At 37.8% G+C, this 20,464-nt stretch overlaps 1 protein-coding gene and 1 pseudogene across 7 annotated transcripts in view; both read right to left on the bottom strand.

The window, feature by feature from the left end:
* The window catches only part of TANC2 (tetratricopeptide repeat, ankyrin repeat and coiled-coil containing 2), a 372,265-nt gene that overhangs the window by 162,301 nt on the left and 189,500 nt on the right, over window positions 1-20,464 (bottom strand). The window lies entirely within an intron of this gene.
* On the bottom strand, window positions 7,123-12,238 carry LOC136394020 (centrosomal protein of 97 kDa-like; annotated as a pseudogene).

Genomic DNA, 20,464 nt, shown 5'->3' on the forward strand with positions numbered 1-20,464 from the left:
AAAACTTGAAGAAAGACTTCTATTACTTAACATCAAGATTCAATATAATGCTAAAGTAATTAAGACAGACTTCAACTGACATAGCATAAATAAAGAGACCAATGGAACAGAATGAAGAATCTAGATACAAACCTATACTTACTTATTTAGAAACATGGTGCCACTGCAATATTTTGGTAACAGACTGGTTATTTTCAATAATTGGTGATGGATTAATATGATATGAATAAAAAATAAACCTGTTCCTACCTCATATCACACACAAAAATCAATTCCAGATAGAATATAGATTTATTATTAAAGGTAAACCAATATATTTTCTGGAAGATAACCTAATAGAATATCTTCATGATCTAAAACCAGGCAAAGTTTCTTCAATAGGACCCAAAAGGCAGTAACCATAAAATAAAAGATTGGTAAAGTGAAGTGTAACAATGTGAAAAACTTCTGTTCATTAAAGATACTATTCAGATGTTTAAAAAGCAAGCCATAGAGTGGGAAAAGATATCTTTAATTCATATATCCAAGAAAGAGCTTGTATCTAGAATGTATAAAGAATCTGTACAAATGAATAAGAAAAATAAAGAAAATCCAATTTTAAAATGAAAAATATTTATACAGGAATTTACAAGAGGATATCTAAGTGACCAATAATCATATGAAAAGCTCTTCAACATTATTGGGAAATAATAAAATTACACTGAGATATCACTACATATGTGTAGTGCAGAACAACACACACACACACACACACACACACACACACACACACACACCTGACAATATGGGGTAAAAAAGCACTTAAATACTGCTATGTTGGTGTGAATGTAAATTGGTAACATCAAATCTGGAAAAAATTTTATGCTGAACATACTGAAAACTTTATGACTCAGCATATCCACTACCAGATAGCCACTAAAAGGAGAGGTATACATAGGTGTATCAAAATGTATGGAACAAATATTTGTAGAATTGTTCATAATAACCAAAAATAAAAATGTCCAACAGTAGATATACAATGAAATATGAGAGCAATAAAAGAGAATCTCTTAAACATACAATTGAACCAAAGAAGGGAGATTCAAAAGAATACATACTAAATGATTTCATTTATGTAAAGTTTGAAAACTGGTAAAAGAAAAAATTGATAATGGCAATCAGAATAGTGGTTATGCTTTTAGGGAGTGGATAATGATGCAGAAGAAGTATGAGAAAGTTGAATTGCTGGTAATGTTCTATACTTTATTTAGGTAGTGTTATATGCTTGTGTTCATTTCATAAAATTTTATAGCTCCATAATTATGATTTGTATACCTTTCTGTACTTGTATTTTAATTTTAAAAAATTATAGAAAATATATTAAGGACAAAGGACACTGGGTTTGAAAATGAAACGTAATGCCCACTTTTTTCCTCCAAGAAAGAATTCTATTAATTATTTTTTAAAAAGGAAAATGCAATTCATATTTAAAATTAGTACAAAATGAAAAATTACCTCTTATACCAATTAACAACTTAAAGTGGAGCAATGACATAAGAATAGAGAAAAGCCAATGTGCACAAGATGTATTTTCTAAATTAAAGGAAGATGCTAGAAAGCAGAGAAAGAAACAAATTTGTCTTGGAAGAGTGGAGGGAAGAAAAGGAGAAAAGGTTCTTGGAGAAGGCCATACTAAAAATTCCTGGGGCTAGGTGGAAGGGGTAGTGATGAAAAAAACTAAAAAAAGAGAAAAGAAATTCATGGACATGGACAAAAGTGTGGTGATTGCCAGGGGAGGAAGGGCTTCGAGAGGTGAAAAGGGTGTGGTGGGGAGGGTGATGGACAGAGACTTGACTTGGGGTGGCGAACACACAATACAGTGTACAGATGATGTATTGTAGAATTGTATACCTGAAACCTGTATAATTTTGTTAACCAGTGTCACCCCAATAAATTCAATAAAAAGGAAAATTTAAAAGTAAAAATAAATTTTAAAATAAGTATTTGCTGAGACCTTTCTGTGTCTAACACTGTGTTAGCTGCTACATATACATTTCTGAAAAAATGGGCATAGTCCCTATGCTTAGGAGCTTATAGTTTCATGGGGGAAATTAGGAGAAAAATAATTTAATTAAATCATAGTAAATTAAACTGTGAAAAATATGCAGGCAGGCTACAGAATGCAGTAAAAAAACCAAGTGCTTAATGTAAGGTCAGTGGATAATGGGGGATGGTCACGTGGGGAACTCAGACCCGTGAACTTTGGCTGGGACCGCCCACAACCAAGCACACCAAAAGAAACTTCCCAGGAACCCTTTGGAAAACAGCGACCGTCTGCCAGCCAGTGAGATTTCACCACGTCATATTAGCTCGACCACCCTAGGGACCCTTTAAATATCACCCATGCGGGTCACCACTTGAGACTTCGCCTCCATCTTTCCTAGGGGCCAGGGAACCTTGCTGGGCGGGATGCGTGCTCTGTACTCAATAAAGCCTTTTGTTATTCCACACTTTGTGGCTTTGGCCCCTTCCTTCCTTCTCAGCAGGGAAAAATACCTTACACTTAATATTTTAGAACATTTTGGTCTTTCTTTTTTTTTTAATTAAATTTATTGGAGTTGGTTAATACATTATATAAGTTTCAAGTGTGCCTTTATTTTTCTTGATGACACTAATTCCCCTTTTAGAGAGGGTTTATACTTTACAACAGTTAGAAAACCTATTTCTACTTAAAGTAACCAAACTGTGGAGGAATTAAGCAATGATTAAAATTGTGCCAAAACATAAAAGCAGACATATAGATCAATGGAACAGAATAGAGAACCTAGAAATAAATCCACACATATACGGTCAATTCACTTATGAGAGAGGAGGCAAAAATTTACTGTCTCTTCAATAGATTACACTATCTTACACCATGCACAAAAATCAACTAGAAATAAACACTTCAATGTAAGACCTGAAACCATAAAACTAAAATAAACAATAGGTGGTAAGCTCCCTGACATCTGTCTTAGTGATGATTTTTTGAATCTGACTCCAAAGGCAAGAGCGACAAAAACAAAAATAAACAAGTGGGACTACATCAAACTAATTAGTTTCTGCACAATAAAAGAAACCATTAACAAAATAAAGAGGCAAGCTACTGAATGGGAGAAGATATTTGCAGAATTTATAAAGAGTTCATACAACTCTGTAACAAAAAACTAACAGATTCAATAAAAAAAAATGGGTAGAATATCTGAGTATTTTTTTCCAAAGGACATAGAGATGGCCAACAGACACATGAAAGGATTATCAACATCACTAAATATCAGAGAAATGCAAATCAAACCAACAAGGAATTTTAGTTGTTACAATGGCTTTCATCAAAAAGTCAAATAATAAGTGTTGGTGAAGATCTGGAGAAAAGGGAACCCTTATATGTTTACTGTTGGTGGGAATGTAAATCGGTATGGCCACAATGAACAAGAGTATAAAAAAAATTAAAAATATAATTATTATATGATCCAGCAATTCCACATCTGGGTATTTATAGAAAGAAAACAAAAACACTAATTTGAAAAGATGTATGTACCCCTATGTTCACTGTAGCATTTTCTGCAATAGCCAAGATATGGAAACAACCTAAGTGTCCATAGATGAATAAGTGAATAAAGATGTAGTATAGAAAGGGTGAAACAAAAGTAGATTTCTAGCTGTGAGTATGCAAAACAGAGTTTATTCTTGTATTTTTATTTATTATTGTATTATTTTCCATACAAACAACTGTAAACTTACTTTTGCCTCAATATGTGTGCATGTGTCAAAAAAAATGGACTACTACTCAGCCATCAAGAGAATGAATTCTTGGCATTTGCAACAACATGGATGAACCTTGAGGATATTATGCTAAGTGAAATAAGTCAGAGAAAAATAAATACCATATGATTTTTTCACCTGTATGTACAATCTTAAAAAAAAAAACAATACAAAACAAACAATAAATTGGTGGTTGCCAGAGGAGAAGGAGGTTGGTAAAAATGGATGAAGGTGGTCCAGAGGTACAGATTCTCATTTATAAAATAAGTAAGTCACTGGGATATAATGCACAGATGAGGACTATAGTCAATAATATTGTATTGCATATTTGAAAGTTGCTAAGAGAGTAAATCTTAAAAGTTCTCATCATTGGAAAAATATTTTGTAACTTGTAAGGTGACAGATGGTAACTAGACTTATTGTGGTAATTATTTTGCAGTATACACAAATATCAAATCATTATGTTGTACACCTGAAAAGAATATATGTTAATTATGCCTCAACTAAAAAAAACCTGTGCCAAGAAATGGATGTCTAATAGCTAGTGTATCCAAATCTCTAATCTGTACTATATTCATGGCAAGCTACCCAGTCTAGCTTCACAGACTCTTACTTTTTCGGCATTCTCTTAGCATTTTCACATTGTACTGTTTACATTTTCCTTTAGGATCTGGTTAATTATAAACTGCTTGTCCTCATCTATATCAAATTACTCAGAAATCTGCACCACATTTAATCAAATAAAGAAACCCAAGCTTTCTCTCTAACAGTTACAAAACCTGTGATTAGCTTGGTTCAACTACCAAAGCAAACCTGGTTATATATTCATTTCTTAGTTCTTAAATGATTACTTTTTTACTTTTCTAATGAATGTTGGAAAATGTATTACTGTTAAGGGATATTATTGTCACAGTAAGTGCAGAAGCCGGGGGCCTCTTCCACATCCTCCTTAAACGAAGCTCCTGATTGTGAGAATCATTGCCTACCAGTGATCAAGAATCAAAGCAAGCCTGACCAGGCGGTGGCGTGGTGGATAAAGCGATAAAGCATCAGAAAGGGACATGGAAGATGCAGGTTCGAAACCCTGAGGTTGCCAGCTTGAGTGCGGGCTCACCTGGCTGGAGCGCGGGGTTGCTGGCTTGAGCATGGGATCATAGACATGACCCCATGGTTGCTGGCTTGAGCCCAAAGGTCACTGGCTTGAAGCCCAAGGTTGCTGACTTGAGCAAGGGGTCCCTCGCTCTGCTGTAGCTCCTCCACCATCGTCAAGTCAAGGCATATATGAAAAAGCAGTCAATGAACAACTAAGGTGTGAACAACTAAGGTGCTGCAACAAAGTATCGATGTTTCTCATCTCTCTCCCTTCCTGTCTGTCTTTATGTGTCCCTCTGTCACCAAAAAAATAAAAATTTCAAAGCAACCACCACTAGCTCAATTCCACTCACAGAGTGGCTGACTTTAAAGCATTTCCTGCTACTTCACAGTTCCCTTGGGCATGTAAGTGGGGTCCTAGAGGTCAGGGAGAGGGAATCGTCAAGTGCCCTTGGTGGAGCAGGATGTCCAAGGGGGAGATCTTGCTCTTAAGGTTCTTAGGTGAACTAGGGCACACAATGCTGTGACTGCTGCTCTGCAGTTGCTTTTGACTCTGCAGGGAGTCCTTTGAGGCTGATATAGAGGTTGGCAGGGATCCAGAGTAGTCTCATTGTTGGTCAGCAGCTGCCCTCTGTGGAGCGAGAAGTCCACGGTAGAGACCAAGGGGCAACTCTTGGTCTTAGGGTTCTCAGGTGAACCAGGGCACATGATGCTGTGATTGCTGTCCCACAGTTGCCCTTGACTGGGTTTTGATTCCACTGAGAGCTCATGTGGAGGACAGCGGGGGTCCAGGGCACTCTCATCATTGGTCAGTGTCTGCCCTTGGGAGAGCAGGAAAGCAAAGGAGCAGTCCAAGGGGCAGACCCTGATTTTAAGTGTACTAAATAGACCCACACAAAACTGATTGTAGTTCTGTGGTTTTCCTGGACTGGGTTTTGAGTCCAGTGAGAGCTTATATGGAAGTGGGCAGGGGTCCAAGGCATTCTCATTGTTGATCCAATGGCTGCCCTTGGTAGAAATGGAAATGCAAGGTGAAGGTCTCCGATTTAGGGTCTGGCAGCAGTCCAAAGTTGAGTGACTTAGTGATGCCCAAGGCTGCCAGCTGCTGAGTGTGGTGTTAGGAGTAGAGAACTGGGTTTGAGGTTTAACAGTCTGCCAGGTGTCCATGGGACTCTGCTCACCTGGGTGGAGCCAGACTGCCATGCCAGAGGCCTATTCAGGTCCTCCCCTGTTGGGTGAGGGTCCAGTGGGCTCAGTTTGCTGGCACCTCACAGCCCATTACCTAATGGGGGCACCAGGACAAACTGCCCTACCATCCTGTTCACGGGTGGCATTCCAGAAGGTGCCTATGTAGGTACATAAGCATGTATGTGGGGGCCAACACAGAGTTTTAAGGAAGAGCGTGGGCAAGCAGTGCACCAACCAGGGAGGCATAGGATCAAGTGGAGAACATGGCAGAGTTGTGGCTCTGAGAAGGAGTGCCATCTCTCTGCTCAATGTGGCTTTGGGCCTCCCTCATGTTTTTATAGCCACCCTGCCCCATAAAGCCTCCTCCACAGTACCTCATACCCTGCCTACACACCAGGTGGCTCTCACAGCAGTCCTCCTGAGCCTACCACCTGGATGCTCTTTCATCCCCTGTGGAGGGACTGGTGCCCACACCAGGCATTGCCCTTTGTGAGTCCTGAATCCCTCTCTCCTAATGTAGGGCCTTCATTTCACAGCTGGAGCATGGGCATGGAGGGGATCCCAGAGCAGGCATGGGGCAGGCTCTTGGTTATGTGGTGTGGGTCCTTAGTCCAGGGGTTTCCATGGTGATACCACAGGCTTTCTGGATCCTGATGCTGCAGCTGCTCCCTTTGCTGCCACCATGTGATTGCTGGTTTGTTCTGAGATTGACTGCAGGTCAATTATGCAGGTGGCTTGTAAAAACAGAGGAAGGGAGACTCCCAGAAGAGTAAGAGTTATCACACCAAAGGTCCAGGGCAACAGAGGGAGTATGCTGTACATCTGAGGGGTACACCCCATCACCCCTCCTATGCAGTTGTCTGCCCCCTCCCCATCACTGTGGTCATCACTGAAGATTTTAGTCCCATTTGCTGCTAGCACCACTACATTCCTGTCCTCATTTTTTATTACTTCTACATCTACAAGGGCACATATGACCAGATCACCTCAGGTGGAGTCTTAAGGTTGGAACCACTGTAGGGCCTCAATTTTCCAGCCAAACACCCAAGGAGCAGGAGCTCCTTATTTCATCATTAGGCAGACAATGTGCTCCTGCATTCTGTGCAGCCGCTTTTCATAATGCATGTCTTTAGCTTGAGGGTTATAGTTCCTGCCATAAAAGACTCTCCAACAGGCCTGAAGCTTGGTGACTGCATCATTCAATTTCTGAAGGTCTACTTTATCTTGTCCCAAAGCGACAGATCTCTAATTTAAAAGCCTGCAGGGAAATTTCTCTGAAGCTGTTTGAGGCACGGTTTCCTCACTGTCTCGCTCTGTATGGAAGACATTGTGCCCAATTGACTCAGGAAAAGATATAAGACTGTGGATGTCACTTTTCAAGACAGCGCTGGTTCCAGCTTGCTGAGGACAAGGTTAACAGCCCATCTTTCTCATTTACCTCTGTCCTGACTACACTTTTCATCAGTTGAACAGAATTCTCAGTTGTATCCCAAAAAGCTTTTCCTCTCCCTTATTCAAGTCCTGGTCTTCCTGTCCTCTCACAGATTCATCTGTGCCACCATCATCTTCTAGGCCCAAGAGAATGCCCATAGCCTCAGCTGAAGTATAGCTGATACTGGAGACAGTACTGAGGCAACTGGCATGAAAACAGACACTGAAGAGAGACTACAGTTTAACTTGTTTTCATCTGTCTGTATGTCTTCCAGGAGCAGGTCATTTCAAGACTATCTTGTAGTGTGTACAGAGGCTAGAAAGTTATTCCTAACAGCATATAACTGATCATTACTGTTTATCTCAACCCAAGAACTGACTTGGATGGTGGGTTCACTTTCCTGAACTAACTGGCAATCTTGAACAGGGCTTGAATGCTCTGGTTGGTACAAGAGGTGCCCTTGTTTCAATAGAAGGAAAAGAACTCTTCATTTTGGCTTTGTTTTTATCACATGCCTATCGTGAAACCTCTGGTTGGTCAAAATCTTCTCTAGTTTGGTATCCTCAGCAGTTCAAATACCCAATGTACAAGTGAGAGGACAGACTGTAGCTAGATACTGGATGAGCTGGATGTGCTGGTCAGGCTGATACGCTCTTTCCTTGCCTTGACATACAGCCATTCAGCTTTCAAATTCTACTTGAGTAACAGTGATAACCAGCACCACCACTACAAACACTGCAAGCAGAGAGCGGAAAAACTATAGTTTAAAGAAACTGATCCTCTTTATCAGGCTGTCTTCATTACCTACAGCTGATACCTTTTCTCCTCAAAACTCCACGTCTTTGTTTTTCTGAGCTTCAGGTGAGCTTTCAGTTTGCTTTGCTTTCTTTCTCCCAGTATTCTTCATATCAAGGAGAGGATGGGGTTGATATAAGAAGCACATTTTTCTTTAAAGAGCTCCAGGTCCTGCCAGTGTGAGTTTTCCCATGGTTGGGTACAATGACTCCTTGATCAATTGCTGCTGTGCCAAGCCTGGCCGCTGCTTCCCAGCCCTGCTATGTCCTGGCATTAGGATTCTTAAGTGGAAAGGGAGATGGACAAAGACTGCCTCCAGAATCCCTTGAGCATGTCCCTAAATATATATAGAAACTTTCTTTAATGTTCCTAAGGGCAACAATTTGGGGTGGAAACTGAGATGGTATTCTAATGTTTTTGAACTTAACTCCAGGAAACTGGTTCTAAGTTCTTCCAACTGGGAATAAAGGTAGGTAGGGGAAGTACAGGTAGAGTAAGGTTGTTAAAAATGAGGCTAAAAACTGCTGTAGAAATAAAGAAACTGTAAAGAACTGGAGGGGGGGCATATAAGTTCATTATAATTCAGAACTCTGAGAACAGCTATAATACGGGTATACTAGAAAACGTCTCTACCATACCCAGTACAGCTTTAGTGCCATCAGATGACTAAGTCAAAATCAATTAATGTGGAAAGTGATACATCAGTAAGGCATTAATAGATTCCAAAGTTAGGTGCAGATCTGCCTTTGTCATTGGGAGTGAGAGCATGGTATCTGATATTAAGGTCATACAGTGCAGACAAGAGAGGTGGCACAAGTGGGCTGTGAGGAGGATGCTAAAACTTAAGGTATAAATGGCCCAGGCCAAGAAAAGAAATAACTTGCAACTATGTTGTTCCAGGTGAAATACTGTTCTTGTCATTTTTACTACCACAGGTACTATGCGACTGTTCTTATAAAGTGTTATGTCAAAATCACATTAATTTTTATGTGCATAAGTCTGGGTATTATCATAAAGCATTCCTTTTGTATGCATTTTTGTTGATATATGTTCAAGCATGGAAGCCATTGATGTTCTATGTTAGAATACTATAATTATGTTATATAAAACAATGTATGGGGCCTGACCAGGCAGTGGCGCAGTGGATAGAGCGTCGGACTGGGATGTAGAAGACCCAGGTTTGAGACCCCAAGGTCGCCAGATTGAGCTCAAGGTTGCTGGTTTGAACAAGGGGTCACTCAGTCTGCTGTAGCCCCCTGGTCAAGGCACATGTGAGAAATCAATCAATGAACAACTAAGGAGCCACAACGAAGAATTGATGTTTCTCATCTCTCCCTTTCCTGTCTGTCTGTCTGTCCCTATCTGTCCCTCTCTCTGACTCTGTCTCTGCCACACACACACACACACACACACAAATGTATGGGAATAAATGAAGACCACCCAAATAAAAGCAAGCAAAGGCTACTTATTCAGAGATTGCTATAGAGCAAGGGAGTCAGTCACCACCACTTGCACTTGGCAGAGACTCCAAGGCAGGCAGAGGAATAGAAAAGCTTTATAATGGACAAGAAAAAAGAAAGGCTTCAGGTAGGCTCTGACAGAAGACACTTGGCATGCAGAACCTGAAGGCAGGCTAAGTGGAAGTGGGCATCCTATATTATTGGCTAGGAATGCATATTTAGCTTTCTCCAATTGGTTTTAAGTTGAAAGCGAGGACAAATACTAAGGAAACTGTCAGTTAATAATAAAGCCCTGTTCATTTTGTTCCCATTATTACAGGCATTATTATTGGCTGCCTAGACTGGTTGCTAGATGGTAGGCTCACTTTCCACAAGTCTGACTTATAGATAGTAAGTTGGCTTCCTGGGCCAGATGCTGCAAACAGTTCTATTTTTATATATGGTCTGGCTATCATATATAATATATTCAGTTCTTAGAAGATAGCATTAAGTTTATTCTTGTATTTTTCTTTTTCCTGATCTTTGAGGACAAATGTGTCACATTTCAGATGATATTTTCCTGAAATCCTCATTCTTTGTTTTATCTCACTGATATGTTCTCTAATTATATTTATTACAGCTCACTCATAGCTGATTTATCTGTTGGCTGCCATGGCAGAATTCTGATCCACTGAAGCTTTATGCCCCTCCCCATATGTTACTTAAATTAGCCTTACATGAAAGAGAGGGACAGACAGGAATGGAGAGAGATGAGAATCATCAATCATCAGTTTTTCGTTGTGGCACTTTAGTTGTTCCTTGATTGCCTTCTCATATGTGCCTTGATGGGGAGGGGTGCTATAGCAGACTGAATGACTCCTTGCTCAAGCCAGCGACCTTGGGTCCAAGCTGGTGAGCTTTTTGCTCAAACCAGATGAATCCGAGCTCAAGCAGGCGACCTCAGGGTCTCAAACCTGGGTCCTCTTCATCCCAGTCCAATGCTCTATCCACTGCGCCACCACCTGGTCAGGCGCTTAGCAGAAATTTAAAACAAATCAGAGGAACAAATCAAAAACCACTGAAATAAATACTATTGATACTTCCCCTTTTTGACATCATAGTGAAATTATAGTAAGTCCTCACAACACTGTTGATAGATTCTGCAATTTTAAGCAAACCTATGTGCAATAAAATCAATTTTACTATGAGCTAATTGATATAAACAAGATTTAAGTACCTATGGCATCTCTCCAATGTTATAACGAAACACACTGAACAAAACGACATTATTCAAGGACTTGGTGTACATTATAATCACAGATTAGAAAATCATTGTTTCCAGTTGCTCAAGTGTATGAAAAGAGATATTCTTTTTTGTGGGTTTTTTTTTTCTTTCTTTTTTTTTTTTGGTGAGAGATTAGTGAGAGGCACAGACAGAGGGAAGAGAGATGAAAAGCATCAATTCTTTGTTGCGGCACCTTAATTGTTCATTGACTGCTTTCTCATATGTGCTTTGACTGGGGGGCTCCAGCAAAGCAAGTGACCCTTTCTCAAGCCAGTGACCTCAGGGTTTCTAACCTGAGTCCTCAGCACCCCAGAAGGATGCTCTATCCACTGTGCCACTGCTTGGTCAGGGAAAAGAGATGTTCTTAGTAGAGAGAAAACTATGTCACTCACATACATTTATAACACACTAAGCTTTTTTTTTTTTTTTTTTTTTTTTCATTTTTCTGATGCTGGAAACAGGGAGAGACAGTCAGACAGACTCCCGCATGCGCCCGACCGGGATCCACCCGGCACGCCCACCAGGGGCGATGCTCTGCCCACCAGGGGGTGATGCTCTACCCATCCTGGGTGTCGCCATGTTGCGACCAGAGCCACTCTAGCACCTGAGGCAGAGGCCACAGAGCCATCCCCAGTGCCCGGGCCATCTTTGCTCCAATGGAGCCTTGGCTGCGGGAGGGGAAGAGAGAGACAGAGAGGAAAGCGCGGCAGAGGGGTGGAGAAGCAAATGGGCGCTTCTCCTGTGTGCCCTGGCCGGGAATCGAACCCGAACACACTAAGCTTTTCATTTTTCTCCTCCTCTGACTTCTTGGGTGCATTTCATTCATTCAGTACACAATGAATGAATATCTACTGTGTATTAGTCACTACACTAAGCACTATATATAGAGTGGTAAGCATAAGAGAGAAAATCTATTAAATTGTCTAGATGGGTGTTTTTGACAATTTCAGTATTAATTTTTTCTTGTTTGAATATTTGACAAATATTGAGGGAAAACTGTTATTTAAGAGCTTCTATTATAAAAATGCTATGATAATTCAGCTATACAGTAATTTCTTTTTATCTAACCTTTTGCTTTCTGAAGTTTTTAGTTACCTGTGGTCAACCACCATCTGAAAATATTAATTGGAAAATTCCAGAAATAAACAATTCATAAGTTACAAATTGTGTGCGGGTTTGAGTAGTGTGATAAAAATCTCGTACCATTCCTCCTGGGATGTGAATCATCCCTTTGTCCAGAATACCCACACTGTATATGATAACACCCCATTATTCACTTACTAGCTGTCTAGGTTATCAGATCAACTGTTGTACTATCACAGTGCTTGTGTTTTAGCAACCCTTATTTTCTTAATAATGGCCCCCAAACACAAGATTAGTAATGCTGGCAATTCAAATATGCCAAAGAGAAGTCATAAATTTATCATAGATATATATGTAGAGGAAAAAACGTAGTATATATGGCTTTTGATACTATATAGTTTCAGGCATCCACCTGGGATCTGAGAATGTATCCCCTGTTGATTCTTTCTTCTCACTAGGGACAAACATCATATCATCTCTGTCATTATACAAATTACTTGGTGAGGGACCCAGTAAGGCATATATAATATTACATAATTCATTGTACAGAATAAATTATTTCTTTAAGCGAGTGAGAAAGAGAGACAGACAGGGAGAGAGAAGCATCAACGTGTAGTTGTGTCACTTTAGTTGTTCATTGATTGCTTCTCATATATGCCTTGACGGGGGGGGGGGGCCTCCAGCCAAGCCAGTGACCCCTTGCTCAAGCCAGCGACCTTGGGGTCAAGCCAGTGACCTTTGGGCTCAAGCCAGAGACCATGTCTATGATCCCATGCTCAAGACAGCAACCCTGCACTCAAGCCAGCAATGCTGCACTGAAGCCAGCAACCTTGGGGTTTCAAACCTGGGTCCTCAGTATCCCAGTTTGAAGCTCCATCCACTGTGCCACCACCTGGTCAGCCCAGAATAAATTTTAGCTAAAAAATAAGCATCCTTGCTCTGGTAAGGTATCAGAAATTTGCTTCCATATTTTATTCCCTTGGTTGTAATTGAAGTTTTATGTGTAGACAAATACATTCTAACCAGTGTTCTTTCACTTTAAAACTTAAAAATAGAGAAATTATTTATGCAAAACAAGTAATATCTTTAGATTTTAAGGGTAGCCTTCTGTTCTACAGTACCAAAGATAATTTACTCGGATTAATAGTAGAGTAAGTCTTTGATACATACATTAGGCATCTTTTGGCATAATACAAAAATGTTTTATGTAGCTCTTGATACTCAATGTTTTAATAAACGATTAACCAGCAGATAAGAAAATTCCTTTAAAACTGGTTTGTAACAATGCCAAGCAACAGAAAGCCAATCTGTAGTAAGCTTGTCTCATGCTCCTCTTCAAACATTAAAAGAAATTCTCCAATCATTTTGGATGATGACTCCTACTCCCTATTACAATTTTTTTTTCTGGCAGCAACATAAACATCAGCTTCATCTATTCATAATTATAATTTAACTATGAGGGCTTCTGTAGAAGGTAAGATAAAAGCAGAAAACATAATAATGCTTAGCCTACCTTAATGATCTATAAATTACAGCTGGGATTTGTGGCTAAAGGAAGCAGGCATTTAATTTTCCTTTCCAATCTAACTGTAACTGGTCAAATAATACTAGATGGAGATTAGGAGCAGAAAAGCAAGTTTTTCAACAATTTAGTATCATAATGACAATTGGTAAGACTTGTCAAAATTTTTATGCAAATTATTGATTTTTAGTATAAATATATTTAAAGACTGGCCACATACCAGTAAGGGGAATAATGTTTTATTTTGTAAAGATACAGTACAGAGAAGGGTACATTATTTTTGTTCTTTATTCTTCTTTTCTATGTTGATCAAGAAAAACGTATCAGTACTGGGAGATAAATCAACAAATGTTAGCTGAAGCATCAAAATCTTAATATGGCCCACGAGAGTGTCTTCTAAGCCCAAACCTCATGAAAGTGAATCTTTTAAAACATAATCTCAAAAGTGACATCCTATCACTTTTTTATGTATTCTGTTTGTTAGAAGCAAGTCACTAGTTCTAACCCACAGCCAAGGGAGTGAACTGGAATTCTGAGAAAAGTTGCTTAAATGAAACAACAAATTTTCCTTGCTTTTTGTACATATTTGATGTTTCATATCATAGTCTGAAAGCATGGCTCCTCGTCCATATATTCCAATAGAAAATGTCCATAATATTCCTGGTATCCCACCCTTTTTATTTAATTAATTAATTTATTTATTTTTAGAGAGAGAAGAGAGAGAGAGAAGGAGGGAGGAGCAGGAAGCATCAACTCCCATATGTGCCTTGACTGGGCAAGCTCAGGGTATTGAACTGGCGACCTCAGCATTCCAGGTCAATGTTTTATCCACTGGGCCACCACAGGTCAGGCCCTACCCTTTTATATTCACAACTTCCCTGCTGCCTTTCTTATAACTGGCTGTAGGTCTTTCTCCTTGATTAATTTGTACAGATTTACAGATTACAAACTGTTAGATTAATTTGTACTGTTAAGCAATTTATGATCAACACAGACTACAAGATTTATAAATTTAAATGTTATAGTTATTAACTTCCAGATAAAGAGAAACAAAAAGAAGGATTTAAGTGACTTAAAGGATGGCACTGGTGAGATATCAGATATGAATTATGGTAGATTCATAAATTTCCAGTTTCTTGGGGGTCAAAACAGAAGTCAAGAATACCTTTCTACCCCTTGCTCCCCCCCAAATTTTCATGAACACTGGGCTGCAGGAACATATATACTGCTTAGATAAAGAAAAACAAAAATAGTTTTTTTCCAAAAATAAATCTATAATAATACATACATGTGATATTATTAGCCATAATAACTGATGTTACAGACATTACACTAAGTAAATTATGTGTATTATCTTATTCATTATAAACCCCCTATGGAATAGGCAATATTACTATCTTCATTTTACAGACAAGGAAAAAGAAGACTACAAAAATTAAGTAATAAAAGTTACACAGCTAATAAGTAGCACAACTAGAATTGAATTGAAGCTTGTCTTATCCCAGTGCCTAAGTTATTAACTATTGTGAAAAATTGCCTCCATTGGAAAAAAAATGAGGAAAATCCCACACAACCTAGTATCTATACACATAAACATTCTGCTTGTAAAAACAGGCAATGATTACAGGTTATAGGTAGAATTTTACCCTCTTTGTGAAGCATTCATAAAGAAAGTCTTACCCATAGCATTTCTAGATAAAAGGCAGTAGTAAGTAAGGTTCTAAAACACTATAATTGCTATAGCTAAGATTTATATAGCATTAACTATGGACCACATAATTATAATTATTTCACATATTTTATTACATCTTCACAGCATTACTATGGTGTTGGTAATATTATAATCTCCATTTTTCAGATAAGGAAATTAACCATTCTTATGTTTAAGTAATTTGCCCAAGATCACACAAGTAGTAAGTGGCAAGGCTAGTATTTGAACACATGCAGTCTGGCTCCAGATCTGTAGTCTAAACTAGGGTAACTTACTCCAAGCCAGGGCATTTTACTGCCTCAAAAAACAAAAGTTAAAATGGTTTCAGAGTTAAAGAGAAAAACTGTCCTTTTGGATACCTAACTAAATTAGAGCTCTAAGCACCACACCCATAGGCCAAGTCTTTATAATTTGTGATGCAAAACATCTTGAGAAATGTTAATCTGAAAGTTAGTATGATTAGACCATTAATTGTGGGAAAATGGCTGGGAATTAGACTGTGGTCCTGAGACAAGTCTTTGGTGCGGACTTTGGAACGCCAAGTCCTGTGGGGGCAGAACACTGCCCTTGCAAGCACTGGAAAGATTGTCTAAAGGAAAACTGTTGATCCCTATGGCCTTTTCCTTACATACCTGAAAGACATTAGTTAATTACCCTTTCTCTGCACCTGAACCCAGGCTCTGCTAATTTGCTTAATGAGCAAAGAGACCGACAAGGTTGCAGTGATCTGGGCTCTCAGTCCTAGAAACTAGGAGTCCCCTGTACCCATATTTTCTGTATGTTGTGTCTGTTTTTTCTTAAGTCCTACAGTACCTTCTATCCGTGCATACCCATGGCTAAGCTGGTCTCGGCAGTTAATCTTTTAAAAAATGATAAAATATAAATCAGGACTATAACTGAAGATGTTCAAAGTGAAAAGTTTTATTCAAAAAGCATCTGTCCACTGAAATAACTTTCTAACATTTTAAGAACTTACTAATGGCTAGGAAAGGAATACTCATATTCTAGTTCTTTGATATATTTATTTTTATAGCTAGTAATAAGACAATTTCTCTCATAGTTAAAAAATACTAAAATATTTGTTTCCCTCTCTCCTTCTAATCTCTATCTTTTAGACTAACTTTCAGATTCTGATTAGGGTAGCACTGCGGTTCAATTACTCCCTTCATTCCACATACAAGTCTGTCCACTATCCAACTTTAAGCATTTTTTGGTCTAACAGCTAGACCATTAACAGCCTTTGTTTCATTTCAACATTTACAACAGCATTTGTTTTTGCCTTTTTTTGGTGGGTAAAATGTATGTCACAGACTGCTTTGAGGACTTGTTATAGAAAGGAGTGGTGGGATTCAGCCAGTTAGCACCGGTTTGGCAGAACTGATATCTAATTTTTCAAGTTCGGGAAACCGGTTGCTAAAATGGCACTTATAATCAGGGTTCTCGCTGAGGTGGATGCCTGGGCAGCTGCCCAATGTGAGAATCACAAATTTACATTTCTTACTCTTTTTAACATTCATCTGTGCAACAGCATATTCTAAGCACCCGTAATAATGTTCATTCCGTCCACAGGTGAAAAAAATCGCAAGAGAGGATGCCAATCAAGAAGCAATATGGAAATATCTTAAATGTTTTATTGTTTTTTGACGGTTATTTTTTTCATTAAATTTTAAAATTCTTGTAACAATTTAGTTTTGTGTACCTCTTTTATTGTTCTTATTTAAGTATTAAATGCATGAAATAATAAACTACCTTTCCGTATATTGTTTTTTTGTACTTAAAACAGTCATTAGGGCAAAGAACTGGTTGTTAAATTATTTGAATCCCATCACTGGAAAGAAGCACATACGTATAGTTAGAACAGTGTTTGTGTATAATTTTAAGGGGTATAGATAGAACCCTCCTAAAGCTCACCAATTTAACTCAGGTTAAAAATCTTGCTATATACTCCTTATGTTTACAACATACTAGACATAAAAAATACAAACACAATATAACAGAAGACATGAATTGCAAGAGAAAGGCTCCTGGTACCCATATGGCACAAGACAGAGGTTTCATTTATATGTATTTTATTAGTATAAAATCCACAGCCAAACAAATGAAACATGCCTAACTATTTAGGATAAAAAGAACTTTTGATAATGTTTTCACAGAAAAAAATGGAAGGAAAAAATAATATCATCCTTGTCTTTTAAATAGAATGAACATGATTATACAAGAGTTAGGAAAAAAGGGTTCAAAGAATACTCACTTTATATAAAACAGTTTATTAATCTACAGTGGCTGTATTATTGCCATATATAGAATTTAAATGCTAAAGAGAAATCCAAATGAAAAATCCTTTACAAATTCAAAAAATATATAAATATGAATATATACCAAATAGCTATCATAAAACTCTTCTATTTTTGAGTTTCAAGTATTTTATTTGTTGTTACCTTAAATGACACTGTCCTTTGTAAGACAGTGCCATGTGGTAACTGCAAAGGGTGGGGGGTAAGTGGAGGGAGGAACAGGGGAGAGATAAATGATAATGGACAGAGGCTTGACTTAGGGAGGAGAACATACAATATGGAGTACAGAGATGTGTTATAGAACTGGGTACCTGAAACCTGTATAATTATATTAAGCAATGTCATCCCAATAAATTCAATTAAAAAATAAAAGAATCTATTATAAAAAGATTAATCTCAAATTTCTCTAAAAATATTTGGTGTGAATAAAAGTTTATCTTTTCAGAACACTGGTCTAGACTTCGGCTTTTAACCCTTGCACATGTAATTAAAAGTCCCACAAAACTGTAGACTTGGCCTGCCTTCTGTGTCAAGGTTAATTCCTATCCTTGAAATTATGTATTATAATGTGCAACAGAATTAAAAAACTAACATATAAAGAATATTGCCATCCTTTAGTGGCATCTCATTAATGAAAATTTTCAATACAAATTAATTGCAGAAAGTTTAGAAAATGAAGTGTAATGAACTGAAAGAGTGCTAACATTTCTTATTGTTCATTTTGTCTGAGCTAAGCATTGCATATACATTATTTTATTTAATCTTAACAACCCTATGAGATAGAATGATTGTTAAAAAATACCTATTTTTTAAATCTCAATTTGAAAAATTTAAGGATATAAAAGTTGTATATAGTTACACAGCCAGGAGGTGACAGAGTAGGAAATTAAACTCAGATCTAAGTCTAGAATCTGAGCTCTCATTCACTAATATATACCACCCAAAAAATAAAATTAAAAACATCTGTAATTCCACCAACCCGATACAACCACTACTAACATGAGCATTATTTCACCAATTCCATTCTCTCCTCTGACATCCCAACAATCCCTCTTTAGGCAACCAATGTTAGTTTGGTGAATTCTTCTAGACATTTCTGTCAATGAATGTGTATTCATGTATTTATATAAATACATATTTAATTTGTTAAATTTACAGAAAGAACATCATTCTATATATAATATTGCTGTGACAGGAAATTGAGGCACAGAAACATTACATGACATGTTAAAGATCACAAGACTAGTAAGGGGAAAATCAGAATTCAAACACCATAGACACATTTAACAAAAAAATGTCTCTAAAAATTTACATATTTTCCCCCCTGATTATTTAGAAAACACTTTAAGATCTTGTGCTAGCCCTCAGGATTATCACTATAATAATAACAAAATCAGCTAACATTTATTATAAACCAAGTATTCTGCTAAGTACACTGTATTTATTAACGTGAGATTTTATCCCTGCCTTTACAGATGAAGAAACTAAGGCTTACAAAGGTTAAGTGATTTGCCTAAAATCACACAGCTAGTAAGTAATGCTGCAGGCAGAAACGTTAAGAGTATAGGATAAATCTCTTGTCTTATTCTGGAAATTTTTTTATTGAAATCACTGATACCCTAAAATCTATGGTATCCTAAAATCAGAACACAGACCTGTCTCATACTTGTGACCCTATACAAATCACTATATTCCCTAGGTCTTTATTTTCCCACTGATTATCAAAGACAATTCACTTATCCTAAACCAGGGGTTGGGAACCTGTGGCTCTTTTGATGGCTGTATCTGGCTCACAGACAAATCTTTAATAAAAAAATAATAATGTTAAAAAAATAATAAAAATAATGATAATGTTAAAAATATAAAACATTCTAATGTATTACAATCCATTCATTTCCTACTGCTCATGTTCATGGTTTGCGGTGGCTGAAGCCAATCACAGCTGTCCTCCAGGACAACACCAATTTTTATTGGATAATGCTTAACATACACGGGTTGTTGTATGGCTCTCACGGAATTACATTTTAAAATATGTGGCGTTTATGGCTCTCTCAGCCAAAAAGGTTCCCGACCCCTGTCCTAAACCCTGGTTGCTCAGTTATGTAACATCATCAGTCCATGGTTCCAGTTGCAGAAGCAAAACATACTGCTTACTTGTATTTTTCTTTCATTTTTTTGCATGTAACAATTACAATTTGAGGAAAAGTAAAACTTAAATTAGGTGTTCTAGAATCTAATGCTATGTAGAATTTTGTAATTTATTAGACAAATATTCTGGATAAATAGCAATATCCCAGTGCAGCTTTCCCTATACTTTACAGACTACATATCAATAACTTGCTCTGGTTTGATCCACACTTTCTTTTTACATGTAGGACAACACTGAAAACTAGACATGGGTACACAGATACCAGGTACAAAAAGACAAACCAAGAAAATACACGTTTGTTTTTCAGACACAAAAGCTTTATTCTTCCAACCTAAAATACAGGCACCAAAAGGTTTTAAGTTTAGATACTACAGAAACAATATCCCCAATTCTGCCTCAGAAGTCAATAGCAGAATGAACCCTATAGACTTAAAGCACTGTTCATGGACAAGCACTGGACAATGCTATAAGCAGCCTGCAGCAGCCCTGTAACCCAGCTGGTTCTCCAGTGTGCAAAGTCAAGTAACAGCTTCAGCATCACCTGGGATTTTGTTATAAAAGCAAATTTTCAACTCACCCCAGGCTTAACTGAATCAGAAATTCTGACAATGGGCCCAGCAATTTATGGTTGAACATCCTCCAGGTAATACTGAAATATGCTAAAATTTGAGAACTATTGCTCTAACCTTTGTGA

The sequence above is a fragment of the Saccopteryx leptura genome, chromosome 2 (genome assembly GCF_036850995.1).
Source record: "Saccopteryx leptura isolate mSacLep1 chromosome 2, mSacLep1_pri_phased_curated, whole genome shotgun sequence".
In the NCBI taxonomy this organism is placed as follows: domain Eukaryota; kingdom Metazoa; phylum Chordata; class Mammalia; order Chiroptera; family Emballonuridae; genus Saccopteryx; species Saccopteryx leptura.